Genomic DNA, 12974 nt, shown 5'->3' with positions numbered 1-12974 from the left:
AACATCTAGAAATATGGTCTATAAAGTTAAGTTTGCATAATTCTTAGAAAAACTATTAGTCCTCAAAGACTCTTGGATATGTGGCTTTGGGCTCAGTCTCTAGGGTCCTCGGGGGACCTCGTCATTTTTGTCTGTCCTTGAGAGTTCTTGAGTATAATGTTTGAGAACTGCTGTCTAATACTGGGAAGCATTAGAGAAGACAGTAGGGTGCGAACAAGGCCTTGGAGAGTAAACAGGAGTTCTGCAGCAACAGTTGTGGGGCACAAGCCTCTGAGGAGAGTAGCATGATCAGAGTGGAACTGTTTTTTGAATATGATGGTGGCAGCCTATAGCAAAGAATAGAAAGTGAAAGGGATTAGAGGTGAGGAACCAGTTCAGAGGCTTCTGTAGTCATCTAGGAGGGAGGCAAAGATGTCAACTGATGGTAGAGTGCTCTTCAAGAGACCATAGCAGCAGGCTGTGTAGAGGAGTTAATGCAGCAGGGGTGGGGACCATGGGCATTTGAGCCACTTCTTCATGTAACTCCCTTGTGCTTTCAGGGCCTGTGTGAGCCCAGTCATGTGTATATCACTTACATTTGATGATGGAGTGTGGCTGTGCATACCCAACTTTATGGCTTGGTGGGTCAGACAACATTCAGTTCATGATAGGCAGCCTAGGTTGCATGGTAGCCTCGTGGGCCTTGGTTAAACATTAAGCCTCAACTAAGGCCATAATGAGCCATAGAAATGCTACAGGGATGGAGAGAAGGCAAAACATTGTGAGAACAATCTGAAGGGAGATAGAAATAATATACCAAGGTAGAAGGAAGCCAATATGCCTTTGGTCTGAGACAGATGATACTATAAGGGATGGGAGGAAAATATCAGGTATATAATCTTGTGGAGGTCACAGGATGTGATTTGTAGTTTCCTTTTTCATACTTAAAATACTCTGACAGTGGAATGGGTATTAAGGATAGTATATTAAGAGTTCAGAGAAGGGAACAAGAGCTATGGGGGGATATGAGGGAGAGGTGGAGATCAGAGAAGCTTCTAAAGGGGATGGCACCTGGCCTGCACCTCACCAACTTGGTAGGTGTTCATGGGCATGATAAACATTCCAGACAGGGAAAGGCATTGAGCCTGAAGTTCTTAAAGTAACTCAGCTTGGCTCCTGACTTTGATTCATGGGGGAGGAATTCACACAAGGCCATTGGCCAAGTGGAAGAGCTCAAAGGTCAAGGACTGTACATTTTTTTTTTGGGCCAAGCAGGAGACAAACAGGCGGTGGCTTCAAGTGAGGGTGATTAAGCAAGAAGCAGCCCAGTGAAGGAGAGAATGCTGTTCTGGGAATTAGGAGAGGGGTTCTCACTCCAGTGGCCCTGAATAAGCCAGGTTCCTTCTCTGGCTTAAGTTTTCCTCATTAATGTCTTGATATAATAGCCTAGAGGGCCATGGATTACCAGCAAGTGTATGCCCTATTATCCAAGACTGTATCCTATGATAGATCCTAAAATCCAACCACATCCAGGCTAGGACTTAGAAACAAGTCATTTTGCATTTATTCCTACTAATTGTTTAAGGTCTAGTTAGCTGTCTTCTTCACTGGGAGGCTCTAATTCCCCCAGACAGAGCTGGTCCCTGCTCCCACAGAACTTGAATACACAATTATCACAATTGGGACCTTTGAAGGAAACATCAAAAGGGCCATCACCTCTCTTTTCTCTCTGGGCATTTAAATACAGGTAGGTCTTTGAATTAAGCTTTTCAGATCTGGATTCTCAGCCTCTAAGCTAGGGCTGCCTGGCAAAAGATGAAATAGTGACTCCTCGGAGATATGAAATTGCTCCTAATAAAGGTGCAGAGACTTATCTGTTACTTGGTCTGTGTGAGTGGGTAACCTCTTCGTCTGCTTGAGAGTCAATGTATGTTTCTCACAAGGCTCGAACTTCTAGATATTCCAGAAAACCACCTCCTGATTTAACTTTTCTCCCTAAGCCTTTTACAGGTGCAATATTAGAAAGAGAAGAGGGTACCGTGTGAGACAGACCTGGGTTCATACCCAAGGTTCACCACCTGCTTGCTGTGTTTTCTTAGAAAATCCACTTTACCTCTTTAAGCCTTTATGTCTTCATCTACAAAATCCAATAAAAATATTGACTCCAAAGGGTTATTATGAAGATTAAGTGGAGCAGTATATATAAAAGTAGCAGAGTTGAAGGTTTTAGAAAATGCAAGTTGAATCCCTGCTGTGTGCCAGTCTGATACCAACACACACTTGGGCTTCCTGGCAGGTTATTTGGAAAGCCAGGGAAAGTGGAGTTTTCCTCCCAGGCAGAGGAGCCGGAGGTGAATTACTTCCTTCTTAATCAGACTATAGCAGAAGAGGCTGCAGATGGATGGGCAAGGCTGCCTGACAGCTGGCCTTAGCTGTGTTCATCCTGGTGCCAAAAAGTCTCATCCACAGAGCAGGAAAACCCTGGGAGCAGCCTCCCCCAGCTATGCTTGGAGAACGTGACTTCGCTCTGCTGAGACAAGCACTGTGTGCGACCTACCACTCAGCCACGTCCCTTCCTCCAGATGCTGACAGGGGTTCTGCCCAGAGCCCTGCACTCCATACATTGTGATTCAGGTGACACTCACAGAACACCTACTCAGCACCAGGCTGTGTGATCTGTGTTTGCTCACTGAAGCTTCACCAGCCCAAGAAGCAGTGACCTTGTTCTAGTTTACATACAGGGAAACTGGAATCAGAAAATCTGGGATGCCAGAATCCTTTTATTTCTCTGAGCTTTAAAAACTGAATTCTTCTCCTCTATGATATCATGGAACAGAGATAAATCCATACTTCCCCTTCAGAAGTGGACACTGATAATTAAAACACAATAATAACTATCACAAGAATAGTTATAACATTCATCAAACTATTGCTAGGCATTATGTCAAGCAGTGACCCTTAACAGGGAGTGATTTTTGACCCCCAGGGGACATTTGGCAATGTCCAGGGACATATTTGGGGTGCTATAGCATCAAGCAGGTGGAGGCTAGGGATGCTGCTGGACATCCTAAAATAAACAGGAAAGCCCCTACAACAAGGAACTATCTGGTCCAAAATGCTAATAGTGTGGATGTTGAGAGACCCTAATGTAAATCATTTAAATGAATTATGTCTTTTAATCTTCATTAAAACCCAACAAGGTAAATATAATTTTGTCCCTTTAAGACATGAGGAATCTGAAGCACAGATTGATTAGGTAACTTCTCCCAAGATGTCCCTAGGAAGCAGTAATGCTAGGAATTTGAATCCAGAAACCCGAGTCTAGGAATTCTAAGCAGAGCAGTGTCATTAGCTTTTAGAGTTTTGTGTTGTCTCTGTCAGGTCAGGCTTGTATAACAGAATACCAAAGACTTGGTGGCTTATAAAATATAGAAATTTATTTCTCATGGTCTGGAAACTGAGAAGTCCAAGTTCAAGATGCCAGCAGATTTGGTGTTTGGTCAGTGCCTGCTTTCTGGCTCATAGATAGCCATCTTTTCACTCTATCTTCCCATGACAGAAGGGGTGAGGGAACTCTCTGGGGTCTCTCTTATCATGGCAAAAATCGCATTCATGAGGGGTTCACTATTATGGCATAAGCACTTCCCCAAGACCCTTACCTCCAAATACTGTCACATTGAGGTTAAGATTTAACATATGCATTTTGATTCTACAGTACTCATAGCACCTAACAGAGTGTCTGGTGCTTATGAGGAGATGGTCTGGGAGTTGCTGTGTCTACAGTTGAACTGGTATGGACTAAGTAATTGTTTCAGATTTGTCCCTTCTTCACTGAGGTCTGGGAAGATTCCAGAAGTAGCAGATAGTTCTTAAGGTAGAGTAGGTCCTCAAAGTCATAGAAAAGTCCTGTTGAAAGGAATCCTGGACTACAATCAGGCTTGTCCAAGGTGCCAGATGGCAAGCAGATGGCAGGATCTGTGTCCCAAACCACCATCCTTGCTTTCCAGTCAGAACATAGGGTTGTGTTATGTTCAAATATGAAAATCAATGTGAAAGTGCTTAGGAAGAGGACTAGTGATGTAGGAATATGAGGAATAGATATGTCAATATAGATTTTTTTTTTTTTGTGAAAGGAGAATGCCTTAAATCCTTTAAAATGCATGCATCTTTAGAACATGCCTAATATGAAGTGTTCAGGGATGGAGGCCATAGGGAAGTGTCTTCAGGCAATAAAGTCTTCCTCCTCACCACCTCCTTAAACCCCATGCACGTCACCATCCATGGTTTCATGCTCATGGTTGACCATGCACAAATATGATCCTATTTAGGTGAATTCAAAACATTTGCTAATTGATTTTCAAGAATGAAGGTTTTAGATTTTTATTCTTTGAGTCTTAACGAAGGTTCTTAAGGTGACTATTAGCCTTTGGGTTGACAACTCTCAGTTTTCAGTTTACATTGCAATTATCTCAGCAAAAGGGGTCTCTTTGGTGTTTCTCTTACTTTCTGTGCTCATGATTCTTGGCTAATAGAGCTGTGAGGGATCTAGAAACTACTTAGTGAAACCCAAACATTTTGTGGATGTGGTAATTGGGGCTTAGAGGGAAAGGAAATGACTTTGCTATTATAATAATTATAATCATAAGCAAGAATTATGATTGTGATTAGTATCTCTGTATATGAGCATAAAGCTTTCAAGTTTACAAATCATTTTCATTTAACTGATATTGTTGGAACACCATAACAATATCATCTTTTCTTTTCATGTTTCAGGTGAGAAATAGATTCAGATGAAATGAATTCCTCCAAATTACACAGTTAAGAGAAGGAAGGTAATCCTAGTCCCTACACCCTAGCCTAGGTCTCATGGCAAATTATTGTGGACTCTTGACACTGTATATCTCTGCACATAGCTGTTTATTAAGCCAGCCTATCTCCTAACTTTGTTTATTGCTTTGAAGGGCATAATGAGTTCTAGTCCAAGGAGTCAGAGATCTTACTAGCAGAAGTGTGACCATGGACAAATTAGTTAACTTGTCTAGACCTCAGTATCTCAATCTGAAAAACAGATTGTTGTATAATTACTCATGAACTATCAAAAGCTATTAAAATAAAAGAGTGGTTATCATTATTAAAATGGATTCATCTGACTTTTTGGCCTCAGCTGCCCATCAATGAGACTATGACATGCCTTTTGGAGATGTAAGGTATCATTCTAGCCTAGATCTTATTCCTATGCCAGATAAAGACCCATTTCCCTCTCCTAATGGATAATCTCCTGGTCAAGGGCTAGGAAAAATAAAGCATAAGTTATGAAGAGTTACTGCAGCTGGAGGCATCCTTCATGATTAAAGGATAAACAAACAAATCTTTTGAGTAAAATAAAATGTTTCTTTACAACAATAAAAACAACCTTCTACAGTCACATACAATGGCTGTTTTGAAGCTGGTTTCCCACTCCAAGGTCAGACTGGGGCCGAGACTTCATTATCCTTTCATCTCCAGAATTAACTCTATTTGTAACTCAATAAGAACCAGCCATGCCCTGTGGCCACCAAAAAAAAAAAAGCTGATTCTGTACCAGGCTGCATTATGATGTGAGTTTCCTGTGTCACAGCTTTCACGTAGCTATATGTACTATAAGTTCCTTCCATCTCAGAAAAGTACACTTGCCATCTTGTGCTTCCCAGGCTCTCCCATCCTGCTCCTTCTATGTCTTATTCTCAGTGAATGACTCTAGCATTTCTTGGGTCAACCAAGACAGAAATCTGGCAATTATCTGTGGATAGCAGAGATATGTGAAAACTGTGCTGTTTTGAGGTAACTTCCAAATCTAACTCCTGTTTTTCAATTATAATCCCCAGTTACCTTCATGAGGACCACTCTCATCCCCCACTTCAACTGTTAAAATAGCCTTTCCTAGCCTGCTTTCAAAAGTTTAACATCACTGGATAGTAATGGGGAGACATACCAGAGATCCTTTCATGGAGGTCTTCATAAGCTATGGTAAGGAGTTACTTTATTTGATAAGTAATAAGGAACTAAGTGATGGTGTTAGCTTTGCATTTTAGAAAAATAACTCTAGTTACAAGTACAGCTGGTTAATTAAAGGGAAAACCCAATGAGTTGAGATCTTTTTTCAAATAACAGTATAAGAGTAGAGGGTGGAGGCCAGACCAAAAAGGTGATAGCAATATTCTAGCTGAAAGGTGACCAGAATCTTAAGCAGAGGGGTGGCAGCAGAGATGGAACAGAGGGGATTGTTTGAGAAATAGTAATATAGTGGAACAAAGGATTGAAATAATAAATAGTATTATTTATACTAATAGTATAGTAATATAGTGGAACATAGAAGGAGCAGGATGGGAGAGCCTGGGAAGCACAAGATTTAACAGAGTGTAGAGGATATGGGAAACCAGAATCTAGAATGATGACCTTTTTTTTTTTTTTTTTGTCCTGGAATGGATGGACACATTTACATTGGAAAAGGGAAAACCCAATGAGTTGAGATCTTTTTTCAAATAACTCAAATCTGTCATAGAAAAAAAACATAGATTGATTCAAGTTATGAATATCTTCTGAAGCTAAAATAAAAAACGCTGAGTTTGGGAGAAGTAGGTTTGGTGTAGTATAAACAGAGATTTTGAAGATGTTACCCCTAAATGGGTTCTGATAGGGAGTTCATCGGTTCACAGATAAGTTCAGTCTTTCGTTGTCTAATATAACATAAGATGAATCATTGATAAACATGAAGATCCTTTCAAACATAGTGATTCTAGGATTATCTGAGTCCCAGAGAATTTACCTTATGAAGTGGTTCAATGATACCATCAGGACAATGCTGGGCTGGCAATTTGGTGGCCGGTGTTCTGGTCCCACTTCAATGCCTGCCTCACTTTCAGGATGACATTAAGTTGCTTTCCTCCAGGCTCTAATTTTCATCTACTTAAAAGATGAAGAGTTATAGTACATGATAATGATAATAAAAACTGAAATAGTAAGCACCCAGGGAATGGCTCTTTCCGTGGCCAAACATCATGCCCTGTGTTTCATACATCTTAAGTTCTTTAATCCTCAAAATGGCACTGTGTTATCAGCCTCTCTGTTTTACAAATGAGGAGCCTGGGGCTCACAGGACGAATCTCCTTTGTGATTCTTTTGTTTATGTGCCCCTGAGACTTGGAGCTCAGTCTCATTATCACAGCATTCTAGAGAAAACTTCCCACACGCTACTGGCTACTGTCGAGGTCCCTGCCTTTATGTGGTTTGATTACTCTGCCTTCTCTGACTTCTGTAAGACACACCAAATCCTGCTTCTTGCTCAAACTAGCCCATATTTCAACTCAAAGAATCATAACAATATACTTGATGTCAGGGAACTTAAAGCAGAGGAGAAGAGCTGATTATATATACAATTTATATACACAGATGGCACAAATGATATGTCTCTCTCTCTCTTGAGGTTAGGTATCACGTCTGATTTGCTTTTGTTTACTTAGTGCCTTGCTCAGGAGCCCAGGACTGGGCAGCTCTCAGGCTGTCTGCTAGTGTTTATTGAAGAAATACTTATGAAATACTTCATAATGATTACAGAGAATGTATTCATAATATACATTACAGAGTATGTACATTCCATATCTACACTGAGCACAGACTTGAACTTAGAAAATAGAAAAAGGACATATTTTTGGAAGAAAAAAAATTTTTAATTTAGGATATATTGTAGTTTAGATACCTACTGGCATCCCATCGGAGCCCTCTAACAGGTATCTAGATAAAAGAAATATATGGCATATAACAGGAGGAGTGAGGCTAGATTTAGAAATTTCTGGGTGGTAGTGTCTAGATAGGTAGTTTTTATGTACAAGGGACCAGATGTGATCACCTAAGGAGTAAAAGCAAATATAAAATAGAAAATAACCAAAGAAGGAAACTTGAGATGATGGGAAGATGGGGAAGGAATTAGCAAGGGGGTTGGGGGCAAAAGTGGTAGCAAATGATATAGGAGAAAAACTAGAAGCCAGACAAGGGATATGTCCCAGAAGCCAACCGAAGAAAATAATTTAAAAAGAAGAGTTGATCGACGGGTTTAAATGCTATGGAGAGTTTAAGATAAAAAAGAATTTACTGTAGTATTTGGCAATAGGAAGGTCACTGATAATACCGATGGGACCAGTTCAGAGGTGCGGTGGATGAACATCTGCATGGAATGGTGTGTGATAACTTGCCTGTTTGATCTTAACATTCATCCCATCCCCTTTTCTCACTCTTGCTCTACATCATAGGGAAATAAACTTTCTGACGTTAATTGCCACCTGGCTTCAGACCAGCTTGAGGAAGATTAGAGGGCAGAATGAGAAGATGAGCCAGGGTATTTCTTTCCCATTCTCTCTGCTTTGAGTAGCCTCTCTAGCAATGCCTTCATTGCATCTGTACCTAGCTGCGACTGGATAATCCTCTCTATTTATGGTCCAAGCTCCCACTAGGCTGGCATTCTAGCTTTCATGGAGCTCTGGAAGCAGCGTCTTCTCCCTGTGTCTCTTTAGCCCTACAGGTGGTAGTGGCTTTGGCCATGGCTATCACCTTTTCAGTCTCTCTTTTCTCTATGCAGGTTCCACTCCCAGAGACATGTCTGACTCTATTTATCCATTTTTGGTCAGCAGAATCCTCGGCCCTATGTTTCACACATTCTGGGCCATCATCCAGGCATCCCTGTGGTTTCCAAGAACATTTTTGAGAAGGACACGGGGACCCAAGCCCCAAGAACAACAGTTCCTTGGGTGTTCCTGGAATGACTTGGACTCAGTACCAGGGGTGGGGTGAGCTGATAGCCTATTTCTATTTAGCTGGGGTAGAAGCATTCCTCCTAAGGCATAAACCTTTCCCCAGATGTAGTGGGCGGGCTCATCCACAGCAAAGATTCAAGTAAATAAACCCACCACCACAGTTTTCAAGTGTCACATCTGAGGAACGCTGAAAAGAAGGCAACGCAAATAAACTAACTCAGCAAGCTTTGCATAAATGAGTGGGAGGCAAATGCAATAGCCACAGAAATGGAAAGTGGAGTCTTGATTTTACCCAAATATAGTTTCTTTCCATGTTAACTGTGATTTTCTAGATTTTAAAATTCTAAGATTTTTGAGTTTTTCACTGTAATTCTTGAGTCTCTAGTCCTGCCTAGTCTATGGCTATAGATTATGACTGCTTTATAATAATTATCCACATTTTTCATCTCTTTCTCCCATCAGCTTCTGCAGACTTGTTAGCACATCCCCAATGCCTTTCTGCTGGGCTGGCCCTTCTGTTCTCATCCCCTATCAGATGGGCTCTCTTCTGTGGCTTGATGACACTGCTTTCTCCCCTTCTGCCTTCAGACCCAGGGGTGGAAAATGCTTCCTGCAGTGGCTGACCCCTCGGTGCCTCCCCAACCATTGCTGATTCCCTTAACTCTCTCTGTCTATCTGTAAAAAGTCCCTCATTAAATTCTTGCTTAGTTAAGCCCTGCTGAGTTTGCCATCTCTTTCCTGCATCACAGGAGGAACTTGAGGACATTTAAGCAAACTTTCCATTGTGCCATTTAGCAGTGATTGTGTTCCTGATCTGGGCCAAGCACAGGCTTCCCCTCTTGTTCTAACTGCCCTTATTGAGGGGTGTGGCTTGGAAACCACCAGATGACCTCTTATCATTGCTGGGTACCACTGTGCCATGCCTCAGTGCTGCCTGTCTGTGATGCTTCCAAAGCTACAGTCTTTTTCTGGGCTGATGGGGAGTTACATTTCCTAGAGACTCCACTGTGCTGAGGTCTTGCTGGTTCTGCTCAGATGAGGAGAACATCCCTTTCTCCTCGTGTGATCCTCTCACTGAGCACAGCTGTCCCCCACTCCGTGTCTTACAGAATACCCCTCTTTCCCAGAAAGTGGTGTCCTTTAACCCTGGAGATGACCTCCATGGTCTTTGATAGGTTTCTGCAACTCAGTCAGGAGCCATAAGAGTATTAGGATGGAAAGGATTCTATGACTAGGAACCACTGGATTAAAAAAATAAAAAGGAAGTTTTTTCTAACTACTCATAGCCTTTCAGTGGACTGTGAATCTCCAAAAGAGGCCAGTAGGATATAGCATCTGCCCATATTATTTGGCCATGGAATGCTTCTTTCAGGGACCACTTACTTCCTGGACTATGCTTTTAGGAAATGCTATTGGTCCATGGTATCACTGCTTTCCGATAAGAATTGCACATTGTTTAGTATTTCCCCTAATTTATGATGATAATGAAACTTTTTATGTTTTTAAAATATTACCTCAGGCAGACAGATTGGCCTTGCCAATGAGAGTCCACTTTGAGGAGAAGCAATGCGATGGAAAATAATTAGGGCTTTGGGCTCAGCCAGACCTGAGTCTGGATTCTGACTCAGTCATTGAGTGGCATTTGGCAAATCACTTAACCTTTCTGGGCCTCAGTTTTCACATCACTAAAATGAAACCAACAGAGTCTATTAAGTGTGATAATGATGGTAAACTTTCTACCCCTGTGTCTGGAATGTAGAAGATGCTCAACAAGACTGATTTTTTTCCTTCTTTAGAGACAAATGCTTTATCACATGGGCCATACTGCTCACCACTTATCAGAGGCCTCATTGACTATTCTTTCCAAATTATTTTTTATTCTGAACTTCTCTAGCATTTAAAGGATTGACAGGATCTGGAGAGGCAGAGAATAGGTCTCAGTGAATTAGAGAAACTTAATTTGAGAGACCGTCTTCATAATATCAACTCATTGACAGTGGCAGCTGCTGGAAGAACTTTGAATACTTGGAACTGAATCTTAACAATTCCCTCTGAGGCAAAATCCACAAGGATATTTGTCATTTCTTATTCCAAATCTAAAAGGAATTATTTTCCCTCTAGTTTTTATTTTTTTTAATATTGTTATATAATCCTTATTTTAAAAGTAATTCACACAAAATCCCACCACCTAAATACATTGGACATTTTCATTTTTGATAGTGAGCTTTGGATTTTGTGATTATGTAAAATATGTCTGAATATAATCAGAGATTAGTAGATATTATAGAAATATGTTTCCAGGTTGATGTCTTCAAAATAATTATTATTATTTCTCATGCTTACATGAGAAATTCAATCCAAGATTATTATGAGGATTAAATTCAGGTAATTTTTTTTTAAAGCCTGATTTGGTGACTGGTAACATGATCACATCCCATTGTTGGATAGTTTTTTTTTTTTTTTTCCCAATTCCTTTGCCATTTCTTTTTGTCATGGCAATCTTCATGCATATATGTCAGGATAATATTTTGAGGTTTTTTTTTTTTTTTGTCTTTTTAGGGTCGCATCCATGGCACATGGAAGTTCCCAGGCTTTGGAAGTTCCCAGGCTTAGGGGTTGAATCAGAGCTGCAGCTGTCGGCCTATGCCATAGCCACAGCAATGCAGGGATCCGAGCTGTGTCTGAAACCTACACCACAGCTCATGGCAACACCAGATCCTTAACCCACTGAGCAAGGCCAGGGATCGAACCTGCATACTCATGGATGCTAGTCAGATTTTTTTTCCACTGAGCCATGATAGGAATTCCTGTTGAGATATTACTCTTTTCGATGATCCATGCTGCCTCCCCTCATCCAACACAAGATAGAATGTTCTTACTCCAGCCTAGAGGGGGCTTGGGTTTGGGGTAAAAGCATAGCCCTCTATAAAATCCTTTTGTCCTTGACTTTTGTTTTCAAAACTTTGAAGTGGAAATGTGGGTGCTGATAGGCTGAAAAGAGAGAGAAGCCAGGGGATGGCGGAAAGGCAGAGTGTCTTAGAGAACAGAGTAAGAGTAGGATCCATTCTCCTCTCCTCTTTTTTTTGTGGAGGAGGGTATCTCCCCAACCCCCTGGGATGAGAGGAAGTGGGTAGAGAGAGAAAACCGTGTAATCAGGAACATCAATAATGTAGGAAGGTGGCCAAGGTGGCAAGACCCTACCCAGAAGGGTATGCATGGTGTGGGGCTGTGAAAAGAGTCCTCAGATTTATTGATCCCTTTCCCTCACACATGACACAGAAGCAACAGAGAGGCTGAGCTGCAGGGCACCTTGGTGGTGGGGTGATGGTTACTGAAGGCTGACCTATCCCCAGTTCTGAGCAGCTTAAGCATTGTAAGTGATCCTGGAACCCTGATACAAGCCCATATTTATGAAAACCCCAATAACTGAGATTCAACTTTCTAGGACAATCAAATAGGTGTCAGAGTCAGAAATTGAGTTGAGTTACAGAAAATCAGGATGCTTTCAACTCCAGTATGTAAAATAAAATTCAATCTATTTTTTTTCCTCTTCTTTTAGGGCTGCAAGTGCAGCATATGGAATTTCCCAGGAGGATAGGGGTCTAATCGGAGCCTGTGCCACAGCCACAGTGATGCCAGATCTGAGCCAGGTCTCCGACCTACAACATAACTCACTGCAATGCCAGATCCTTTAACCCACTGAGTGGGGCCAGGGATCCAACCCGCATCCTCATGGGTACTAGTTGGGTTCTTTACCACTGAGCCACAATAGGAACTCTTCTTTTTGGTTGTTTTTTAAAGATACATCTCATGAAGAATAATTTCTGTGTCAAGATATGTAAATGTTTTTATATCTCTGTTTTTTTTTTTGGTTCCAGATCATTTCGCAAAGAATTATGTTTATTTACTCTAATGCCAAGAATGATCAAAGGTACTGCTTTCACCATATATTCACTAGCTTTAGTTACTAGTATTTTAAAAGAAATTATTGCTAATTAAACAGTGAAACTATTACTGTAATTTAATGAGCATTTCTTAAGTTACTAGAGAGTTTGAACATCATTCCATGTACTTATTTGTGCATTGAATTTCTTCTCATGTTTATTACATTTTGGTTAGTACCCACAGTTAGCGCTGAACAAGTAAGTACATCTTTCTTATCTTTAATAGCTCATTTTTCCTTGTGGATAGTACCTCATACAGAATATT

The sequence above is a fragment of the Phacochoerus africanus genome, chromosome 8 (genome assembly GCF_016906955.1).
Source record: "Phacochoerus africanus isolate WHEZ1 chromosome 8, ROS_Pafr_v1, whole genome shotgun sequence".
NCBI classification, from domain to species: domain Eukaryota; kingdom Metazoa; phylum Chordata; class Mammalia; order Artiodactyla; family Suidae; genus Phacochoerus; species Phacochoerus africanus.
Note: the sequence above shows the minus strand (reverse complement) of the source record.